Source organism: Rhinolophus ferrumequinum, chromosome 12, assembly GCF_004115265.2.
Source record: "Rhinolophus ferrumequinum isolate MPI-CBG mRhiFer1 chromosome 12, mRhiFer1_v1.p, whole genome shotgun sequence".
Lineage (NCBI taxonomy): Eukaryota > Metazoa > Chordata > Mammalia > Chiroptera > Rhinolophidae > Rhinolophus > Rhinolophus ferrumequinum.
The window spans coordinates 71,615,125-71,626,466 of NC_046295.1; the positions used below are offsets into that span (position 1 = coordinate 71,615,125).

General features: G+C 43.1%; 1 long non-coding RNA gene across 1 annotated transcript; it reads left to right on the plus strand.

The window, feature by feature from the left end:
- The first annotated feature begins 5,838 nt into the window (after window positions 1-5,838).
- LOC117031698 (uncharacterized) lies at window positions 5,839-10,591 on the plus strand. Its single transcript, XR_004424594.1, has 3 exons — window positions 5,839-5,949; window positions 7,551-7,770; window positions 10,504-10,591. It is a non-coding gene; the product is annotated as an uncharacterized LOC117031698 (long non-coding RNA).
- The last annotated feature ends 751 nt before the right edge of the window (window positions 10,592-11,342 follow it).

Consider the following 11,342-nt stretch of genomic DNA (forward strand, 5'->3'; position numbering starts at 1 on the left):
GCGTTTTGTAAACTCTAAGGCACTCTCTACACTGTGACTCTGATTTTTTTAAAAAATTCCCCAATGATGCCAGATAAATTGGACAATCACAATGAGAAAAATCTCCATCGCTCTCATTTAGCAAAAAGAGAAGCACCTTTTCTCTAACTGAACCCAGTTACATGACGATTGGTAAGTATCTGATTCCCGTGGAGAAGGAAGATGCTCATGTGAGTATCTGCTTGGCCACTCACTGGTCACATGACCTGGGCAACATGCTTACGCCTCCTGGTGCCCCCCACCCCCCGCAACCCCGGATTATCATTTCCTATCTGTACAATGAAAAGTTTGGGACTTCATGGGGTTTGAGAGCAAAAACTTTGGCGTCTTCACGGATCTCCGTTTGAACCCTGATGCCAGGATTTCCCTTGGATAATTCATCTTTTCTTTTCCTGGGTTTTGAAATCTATCAGATGGGTGATAATAATATCTACTTCATCAAGAAGGCTGGAGGATTAAATGTGCTAATACATACAAAGTGCCTGGAACTTAGTAAATGCTCAATAATTACCATCATAATAATAGTATTAGATATTAATATGATTAGTAGTAGGCCCTCTAAGGGCCTTTGTGGCTCTGACAGACTCTAGAATAGTATGTCAGAGAAATGCTAAAACAGGGAGAAAAGATTCCCTTAATAGGACCGGAGTCAGTATTGCAAGTGGGACATTTTTCTGGAAGACAGGCCCGTGTGTTCATGGGGCCTTATTTAACCTTGGTGACTCACATCCAGCACTCAGCAGGGCCCTTCCTCCTCTGGAAAGAGGGGAAAAGAAGCTGGCAGAGCCAGATGTGGGTAAACAGGGGAAGCCCCGGCCTGGGAGGCTGCAGTTGATGGCCCCTCAGAGAGCCTAGTCCAAGGGTTTTTCACTCTTACACATATATACTGAATTGGGAGGTTTTCTTTTTTGGCAAATAATTTTTGGTGGTCAACCCAAAGCAATGCCCCTCTCCTTCCTTGAGGGCAGAAAGTCCATATTGGTCAGGGTCAGGCAGCTGTGAGGGTCAGGAAAGAATGATGCAGCCTCAGGGCAAGGGGTAGGAGGAAGCTTGATTATTCTTGCCAGTGATTGGCTTAGGAATGGCCATGTGACACAATGAGATATAGGGGATGTCTGCTTTGAGGCCTCTGGGAAAATTTTCATCATTCTTAAAAATAAAGGACATGCCCTACACTTTTGGTCAGACTGCAAAAACAGTATAGCCCCTATGGAGGGTGTATTAGTTTATAATTGCTGTGGTAACAAATTACCACAAACTTGGTGATTTAAAACAGCACAAATTATTTTCTTTAAGTTCTGGAGCTCAGAAGTCCCACAGGGTGGAAACCAAGATGTTGGCAGGGCTGTGCTCCCTCTGGAGACTCCAGGGGAGATTCTGTTTTCTCGTCTTTTCCACCTTCTAGAGCCTCATTCGTTGCATTTCTTGGCACATAGCTCCTTCCTCCATCTTCAAGGCCAGCAGTCTAGTATCTTCAAAACGCTCTCTGCTCTGTCTTCGTATGGCTTCTCCTCCATGGTAAAATCTCCCTCTGCCTCCCTGTTATAGGGACACTTACCATTGTACTTAGGGTTTGCCTGGGTAATCCAGGATACTCGCCCTATCTCAAGATTCTGATTTTAATCACATCTGCAAAATCCCTTTTGACATATCAGGTAACATCCACAGGTCCCATTAGGACCTGGATACCAATGGGAGCCACGAATCATCCACCCACAGGGGGAATTTTGGCACTAATGAGCAAAATGACCTGTGCATTTATCTTTTTTTTTTTAAAGGCAGGTTTACTGAAGCATAATTTACATATTGTAAAATTCACTCTATATAGTGTATAATTCTATGAGTTTCAACAAACACATGTAGTTGTGTAATTTCTACCACAGTCAAGATGGACAAGAGTTCCATCGCACCAAGAAATCCCTTCATGCTGCTCCTTAGGAGTCAAACCATCCCCTCACCTCAGCCCTTTGCAGCCACTGATGTGTTCCCTGTTCCTACAGCATTGCCTTTTGGAGAATGTCTAGTGAATGGAATTACGGAGTTGCTTTCTTGTAGAATAATGCGTTTGAAATCCGTCCATGTTGTAGTGTACCAGTAGTTGGTTCCTTTTTATTGCTGGGTGACATTCGATTGTAGAAACGTGTCACAATTTCTCCATCAGGTCAAGGGCACTTGAGTTGTTTCCAATTATTGGCAATTATGAATTCAGCGTCTCTCTGTATATTCAGGTACAGATAAATTTTGTGTGGCTATAAGTTTATAAATTAAAAAAAACATCCTTAGAAACTGAAAGTAAAATGAAATAAAAATGACCCTGACTGCGCATTCAGTGCATGACATAACCACACAGAGAAGACACTGAGTGACTTGAAATCACCATCATTTGACTCTGTCCCCCTGGAGGGATATATCCAGAGACAAAAAGAACTGCATATTATGGGATAGAAATAAGTCATTGTGTTGGAGTCCTTGGGAACTGAGACATTTGGCATGCAGATTAGGGTTGATGGGGTTGAGTGAAAACTGCAGTTCCCCTTCCCCATTTCAGTTGGAATTATCAGTATGAAGGCATTATACCGTGCGCGCGCGCCAGAAAAATGTATACAAGTGGACACTTTGGTCAACGTTGCTCAAGCAGTGGTTTGCCATAATCAGAAGTGTCTGAACTCTGATAGTAACCACTTTGAGCACCTCTTGTAATTGCAGAAGTCAAATGTGACTTGTATTCCTCTTTTATTATCGGTATATATTGAGTATTACAATTTTAATGCAGTTTTCCTTTCTTAAAATGCGTATACATTTTTTGGTCACTGTGTATGTGTTTGTGTGTGTGTGTGCGCGCGCGTGTGTATGATCTTTATAAAATAATACATATTTTCTAGCTATAACCACTAAAAAGAATTCAAACTCAAGTAAACTGTAAAAAAAAAGCACACATTTTTAAAGACAATCGGCGGAAATGAACCCTTTTGCAGATTTGATAACACTAGGAAATGATTGTCCGTATTTTTAGCTATGACCATAATGTTGTAGAGATTGAAAAAAAGAATTTGTCTCTTGGAGATACATTCTGAAATGATTACAGAAGAAATAATGCAGTGTCTAGGATTTGCCTCAAAATAGTCCTAGGGGAGGGGACAGTTATATGAATGTGTGGATGGTACAGGATGACTATGTAGTGATAGTTGTGAGAGCTGGGTGACAAGTACATTGGGACCATTATGGTATTCTTTCTATTTTTAATGACTACCACATTTTTATAATAAAAAGGGTTGTTTTTTGTTTGTTTGTTTTTTAAAGTTACGTGGAAAAGGTTGGGGATATTGTGTGAGAATGTGATGCTTGGAGCTGCTGCGACCACGAGTGTGCAAGCCTAAGGTACAGCACAGGCAAACTGATAGAGATTTCATTTGTGTAAATTCAAAATGTGTTAAACTAATTGTAAAGCTAGTTAATAAGAAAATGAGGCAGTTGTGATGGATAAAAATTTTGAAGTTGGAGTTTCTCGGTGTGTATTGCTGAGAATTCTTTGGTTGCAACTAATAGAAAGGTTAGAAAAAATTTGGAGATACATCGTGGGCATTCAGGGCAATCTCAAGGAATTCTAGGGCAGAAATGCCACTGAGATTCATGAAAAACATAGTTCAAAGTGTAAAAGTCTGCCTAGGATGTTTTCCATTCTCCTCTCCTCTGCTCAGCGTAATTTGACTATCTACCACAGCTCTATCCTGTTGCAGACCAGCTATCTTCATTTTCCAGTCCACGTCATGGAAAACATGCATATCCATAGTTTCACACACCCAGGTTCAGCCCGTCCAGATAGAAACTGATTATTTTTCCTAGACCCAGTTCCAAAAATTCTGGAAGAAGGCACTGACTGGTCCAGGAGCTGACACTGTCCTATCCGAGGGGAAGGGCCCAATTCTAGGTCAGTCATGGCTAGGGTTTGAGGCGTTGCAGATTGGCTGGTACTGTAGTTCCATGGTGTTCATGTGGATGGAAGGGGAAGAACAATTGCCAGAGGCCCGATGGTGGGAAGCAAATGGGCAAACAGTTCCCTAGCTGAGTCAGGTCAAGCCCGATCATGACGTTGAGAGTGGGTACAAAGACTGGGGAGGACGATGGCTTGGACAGGTTTTACTTTGGTTGAGTAGGGAAAGCAAACACGCAGAGCAGAAGCCACACATGAGACAAGGAGACAAGTGAGGAGCCCCAGCTCCCTGGGGCTCCTGGGTCCCCCCCGAGGCCTGCTCAAGTTCACGGGACGGTGCAGGCCAGCAGGGCAGTCAGGAACCAGCCAGGCCACGGCACCCGCGGAAGAGCTGCACCAGCACTCAAGAGTCCATTCAGTCCCACATCAGGGTCTCCTTGCCACATTGCTGTCCCACATCTGCCCCACGTTGTTCTGTTTCTTACCGTGCCAGCAGGCCTAAGCAGGCCCCACCTGCTCTACCAGACAAGTGCAATATGCCAACTGTAGCCTTCCATCTGTGCAGCTCCTAATTTCCCTCTGCCTGCTATTTTGGTTGCACTGTACTGAAAAACTCCTGATTCATACAGGCAAGCAGTTGCAAACTGAAGCAGCTTTTCATCATCTCCCATTGCAGTCAGGCGCAAGCTACTTTCCAATTCAACTGGTCCAGAAGATAAGAGAAATGAGTAGAAAACTTTTGACTCGAATTTAAATCATTAATAATAGCCAATAGCTATGGCTATTCCTTATTATTCATCTAAATCAGGAGAAAAAGAACACCCAATATTTAAAATAAATACAAAAAGTACCCAAAATAAGATAATGTCAAATTTACTCACTTCTTACACTGTGATCCTGATGAACCCCGATGTCAGCCCCACCTGACTCACAAGCTTCTGGTAAGGAGTCACTCCTAAAACCTAGCTAAAGCTACCTCCCCTCCCCCGCCCCCCTGCAAGGGAGTCCTGACCAATGAAGGGGGTCTGCCACTGCAGTCTTCAGATAGTTAGGAGAATAAATGCTACACAATGGCCAATTAACAATAACTAGTCTTTTCATGGAAATGAATAGAATGCTTCCATATTCTTTATTTGATCTCCAATAAGCCTATGAATTGGGTAGGACAGATACTATTTTACAGAGGAGGAGACAGAAGGGCCGTAACCTGTCCAAGTTCATCCGTGATAAATAATGGAGAAAACAAATATTGCAACTTAGAGCCCTCGGTCTTTCCTTAATCCTTCCTTCCTTCTTTCCTTCCTTTCCCCTTCCTTCCTTCTTCTTCTCTTGCTCCTTCCTTTACACCCTCCCTCCCTCCTTATGTCCCTTCATAAGCATTTGTTGATTCTTACTCTGGGTCAGATCCTAGGCTTGCAACTGGGGCTTAAAGGTAAATGAGACATGGCTACCACCTAAAAGAACACAGCAGGGGGACAGATGTATCCAGAGCCAAAAATGGGCACGCTGTGCAGGCACCACAGAGGGAAGGAGGACATCTAAGTGGACCTTGAAAGGTAAGTGGCATCACCAGACAGAGATAATGGCGATGGGAAGGGCATCCTGGGCTGAGGGAACAGAGAGAGCAAATTCTTGACAAGACATGAAAGCATAGACTGCTGGTAGGGAGGGTATGGGGGAAAGCCTGGTGTCTAGGAAAGAATGAGAGCAGGTGAAGCTGGTGCTAGATCAAGGAGGACCTCGAAGGCTGTGCCAGGAAGTTTGGAAGATTATGGGAGCCATCAAACATATTAAGTAGGGAAAGTTCCCTGGTCAGGGCAGTCCGCCAGGGGAGTGTTTATATATTCTTCATTTTGTTATACGTTTGTAGGAAAGATCATTTGCAGGCCATCTGGTGGTGGACGATTAGAATGAGGTGAGAATGGAAGCACCGAGACCAGTTCACAGGAGTTGCAACTGTCCAGACCAAAGATGATAAGGTAAGATCTGAGTCAATGGATATGGTGAGTGGGGGCTACTTCACAAGAGAAGTGGGAGATAGACCAGATAGGAGGTGGCAGTGGAAGTACACGCACAGTGATGTATTGGGAGATGTGAGACAGTAACTAGGAAGCGGCTCCTACCATTTTAATTACCCCCCGAAAAATGTGTCCCTACACCCGCTCTTTTCTGAGGATATATTTATAGTAAAATATTACCTCTCTCTGAAGCTACTTTCTCAAAAATGGTTCTTCCTCTTCCTGATTTTAGTGGGCAGCAATTGCCTTTTCTTCCCAGCCCGTTTTCTGGTGTCTGGTTCCCCTGTAAAGAAGGTCATGGTAAGAAATAACCATGTGTATGTCTGGGGACTTTCCACCTGGTTACCTGTAACTGGGCCAGGTGGGCACATGAACAAACTGAGCCATTCAGAGTCCTCCTCTGAGGTCTTGAAATTGAGTCAAAGAATATGGCTGGTGTTCTCTGGAAAGGAGTTGGAAACTAGGTCGCTATTGGCTGATAGTTCAAGGGGCTGTGTTCTGAGAAGTAGAAAACACTGTTTTTTTAGTGAGTGAGGATAATGAAATATGTGCTCAGAGAAACAAATGAAAGAAGTGAACAGGGCTGTGTGTGTTCCCCTGATCCTGAGGCCGGGATGTTTCTACCAGCTCTAGCCAATGTTACTGCGCCCAAAAGAACGTTAATACTTTTGTCTACAGATGCTATTACAAAACTCACACACCAGTGATTACATCTCCGAGAAGTACCTTTGTGCTTATGCAATTTAGTCTCTAAATACTTCCCTTTTTTGCTTATTATTCTTGTTTGGTTTTTAGAGTACACTTTTTAAGTGAAGTTTAACACACACACAGCCAATGTTCATTTTTAAAAGACCCATTTGCAATTATTTTTAAATCACTATTCAAAATTAAATGTAAGGGCAAATTAATGAATTCTCCCTCAAAGATTTACTGAAAAATTTCCCAGTGCTGGTAGGTAATGGGGAAATAAAGATGAATAACATTTAGTCTGTATCATCCAGAGTACACAACCTATTTGGGGTGGGTAGTTGGGTGTGGAGAAAGTCATACAAAGTATTATTTGAAAAAGTCTAAAGTAGAAGCATTTATTTGGCAAATATTTATTTAGTGCCCACTCTGTGCCAGGCACTATGAAAGGTGCCAGGAAGGCAGTCCCATGGACCCTAGGTGCTAATGGAAGTATAGTATATCAAAAGAGATATGGCAGAACTGAAAATGGTCGATTAATTTTACCCTGAAGGATCAGGAATAGGAAAGGTGGCATTTGAGCTGGGCTTAAAAGAAGTAGAATTTTGGCATTTGGGGAAGGTGGGAAAGGGTCATTTTATGTTCAGGAACCAACATGAGCAAAGTTTGGAGGAGCAGTGGTTCAAGGACATAGCTGAGTAGCTGAGTGAAGACTCCTGTGAGCAGAGGTGGATTATGAGTTGGGAAGTGGAGCGGTGGCAGGAAATGAAGCTGGAGGAGACCCTGGGGGGCAGATCACAAATAGTCTTGAATGCTGTGTATGACAGAGATATGTGCTGCTCACCAACTATTCATTTACTCCCCATGTTTCCCAGTCTCCTTGCAGTTGGAGGAAACCATGTGACTAGTTTCACCAACATGCTGTACATGGATGTCACACATGTCAATTCTGGGCTGAAGTATGAAAAAGCAAGTTCTCCCTTAGCTTTCCTGCCATGCCACAGTGACTAAGGAGGCCACGTGTTCCAAGTGTGCAGCTCCACATGGGTGGCCCCTCCATCAGTCTGGGTCCATGAATGTTTACGTGGAGCACAGGTATGATATTTATACCATGAGCATGAAATAAACTTTTGTTGTGTTAAGCCGTTAGGATTTTGGGGTTAATTTGTTACTGCAGCATGACTTAGCCTATCCTGACTGATACACCAGGCTGAGAAATTTGGAATTTACCCACTAGGCAGAGAATAGCCCTCAAAAGGTTTTAAGCAGGTGAGTATTGTCCTATTTTCGAGGCACTGCCATCCAGATTGTCCCTACCCATGTGTGACAGTGGTGTCGTTAACCGCTGTTCCCTCTCAGGAGGGTTTGAGCTTGTTTAGTTCAGCTCTCACTTTTATTGTTCCCCTTCCCCCACCATGGACAGATGCCCAGAGCTTTCTTGTCACCACTGCACTGGGTCCAAGGCCCCTTCCCTTGCTTGGGGCTTCCAGGTTTTGTCCTGGATGTTATGTCACCTGGAATAATGGGGCAGGTTCATGTTGAAGTTGTATAGAAGGGTATCTCTCCAGCTGGGCAGGCATCCAGTGAGTTATCGATGCCAGTGGCATGGTCTAGTCACCAACGGCCCACAGAGGAACAATGTGTACGGGATGAGTTCGGGGCAGGCAATAGGAGTTTCTCTGGTCATGGCAGAACAATCTGAGACAATAACTCAGCTCTCACCATGTTCATTGGGCTCAAACAGTGTCCCTTGAAGCCTTCTTCGCTAGTTCCATTCCCCTGGCTCATTTGAGCTTCAGGTCGTCCTGCTTCTTGATGAACTGCCCAGATCAGCTCGCAGGCCAGTGGCGTCCGTACTGACCCTCCCTGTCACTTTCTTCTCTTTCCTATCTTCTGATCTACCTTTGAGAAAAACCTTTCTTTTCCCCTTTTTTGGCCTCCTTCTTAGTACTTCCTCCTTTCTCTCTTCTAGTCCCTCTGTTCTTCTCTAGATCTTTATCAGAAGACTTGTTGATCTGTTAAAGCTAGAGTCTGGTTCATCAGCAATTAATACCAACAAACCAAAAAGAAAACAGAAAAGATTTCCCTTTTCTTCAGGGTAGGGAGGGCTCAACATTCAAACTGCACATTAAATGAGGAAAAATAATTGCAGTAAGTAGGCAAGAGAAAGGAGGCAACTGTTTTCATACCGAAACAGTTGGAAGCTTCACATCCTGCCACACACATGATAGCGAGGTTTGGCCTCCCCGCAAAACAAGTCACTTGTTCTGGAATCTTTCAGCCTTACACCATCATGAAGAGCCATCTCAGTGCTGGAGGTCCATTCTTATTTCTTATTCTTATTTAGTCCTTTTTTGTCCCTTCTCCTCCCAGTTCCCAGTGCCCCCAAATCCTGTCTCTTAGGTCCACTCCAGAGGAGATAAATAGTTACTTAAAATCAGAACCATCTCTTCACCCAAAGAGGTCATCCTCCACTCTCCTGTGGTTGTAACCCTCCCCCTCCAGATGGGCCCTGGACTTTGGCTTTGTACAACCAAAAGGCCCTTAGAAGGTGTTTCCCCCAACAGGAGAGCAGTTTTCTCCAGAAGATGAATTCTTTGGTCATCCCTTTAGCGAAAAGCACAGAGAGCAATATTTTTGTGTCTCCACAACATGTGGTTTCTGTCTATTTTTGTTATTATTTTGAATAGGTAATATACATTCACATGGTTTAAAATTCAAAGGCAACGACGGGTATACACGGAAAAATCTCCTTTCTTCCCCAATCTACCAGCCACCACTACCCTCCCCAGAGGGAACCAATGTTACCAGCTTCTTATGTATCCTTCCAAAGTATTTACACAAAGTACAAGCGAACACATATCTATTCTTTCCCCTCATTTTTAGTCTCCACACACACATACTAGCATCCCATACACATTGCTTTGTACCTTGCATTTTTCACTTAAAAATGTAGATATAGCTTGGAAACCCCCCCATTTTACTACATAAAGAGTTTTACCTATCTGTAATAGTCAGTGTATGCATGTAACATAATTTATTTAAATAATCCTCTATTGGTGGACATTTGTGTAATTTCCAATAGTTTAACCACAATAAGCAATGCTGCCTCAATAATCTTAGATATGCCATTTTGTACATTTTTGAGTACTTCTGTAAAAAAAATTCCTGGAGGTGGAATCGCTGGATCAAAGAGAATGATAAGTATTCTAATTGTCTATCGGCTCCTCTACCGATCTTTCAGCTCATATCAAATTACAGTCTCACTAGCCATTTTAAGAGACTCTGTTTTCCCACAGAGAGAACATGTATTTCTAGAAAAATCCTTCTGGGGCCATGTGGAAATTGTATTGGAAGGAAAGGACCCAGAAGTGCCTCTGAGGGAGATGGTGTGTTCTAGGTAAAATTGAAGGGGGCCAGGGAGGTGGGGGCAGAGGTTCATTCTCTTTGGGCGTCAGAGAAGACTATCTGAAGGCGAGGCTCTGGAAGAATCGGAGCTCACCAGGCAGAGAGAGGGAAAGCCTGTGGGGCCCTGGCTCTTCCTGGGAGTTTAATCTGAAGAGAATTTGGGGGGCTGGGGAAAGAAAAAAGTTGTATGCCTGAGGGTATACCTTGCAGAATTATCTGTAAGAGTAAGGAATAGGAAATGATTTGGAAAGGGTAATGACGATATATGAACTCTAAGGAAAAGCAAAATATGATAACAACAATAATAATGTCAGCTATTGTTTATTAAGACCTACTATGTGTCAGACACATGCATTTTTTAAAAACCTATTTAATCCTTATACCAACTCTGTACAAGGCACTATTATTTCTAATTTACAGATGAGAGCACTGAGCATCAACGATGACAGTTAACTTGCCAAATGAAGGTAACATAGCAAGGAAGTGGCAGAGCCGGGATTCCACAAAGGTGCGTATGATCCCAAGCCTGCGCTCGCATCCCCTGGAAGGCCTCTTCCCATTAGCTCATTTAACTTTCAGGAGCTGGGGGGTTGGGGGGGGGGGTCATCGGAGATGAAGTGATTACAGGTGAGAAAACAGAGGCTCAGGGGGTTATATGCCTTTTTGGGGAGGAAATATAAAGAGTACACAACGTGGAAACACAACGTGGAAAAATGTTTCCTAAATAATATCACGAGGGAAAGATTGGTGTATAATTGTTTAAATGTGATGATTACACCTATGTAAAATTAGAAGTGCTCATCGGTATGGTGATTATCCATCCAGAACATTCTAGGACAGTCCTGGGTGTAAAGTTTCTGATTGTTGTCCATCCCTTATCAGGTGCTATGCTCGGACTTTAGGGAAGTTGGGGAAATATGGTTACTTCACGTAGAGCTAAAGGCTATATTGAAGACATTTAAGTAACTATTTTTAATACCATGAGCATTTAAATATGTGCATATTATGGAACAAACACTGTGATATTGCGACATAATAAGAAATATGTATTTTGGTCTTCATCCCTGGCTCCTAGCCAGAGCTCAAACCTGTGTAATTTCCTAAGTGATAAAGGTGCTAGGAGCATCTTTTGTTCCAATAGTTCGTCTTTGAACCTGGTTCCTGAGATAGAGCTTCGAAATTTTGGGGGCGATAGAAATCTATTTCTATAGATTTTGTTGTTCTAACAAGGAGGCTCTTGCTGGGCTCCTGGATAGCTT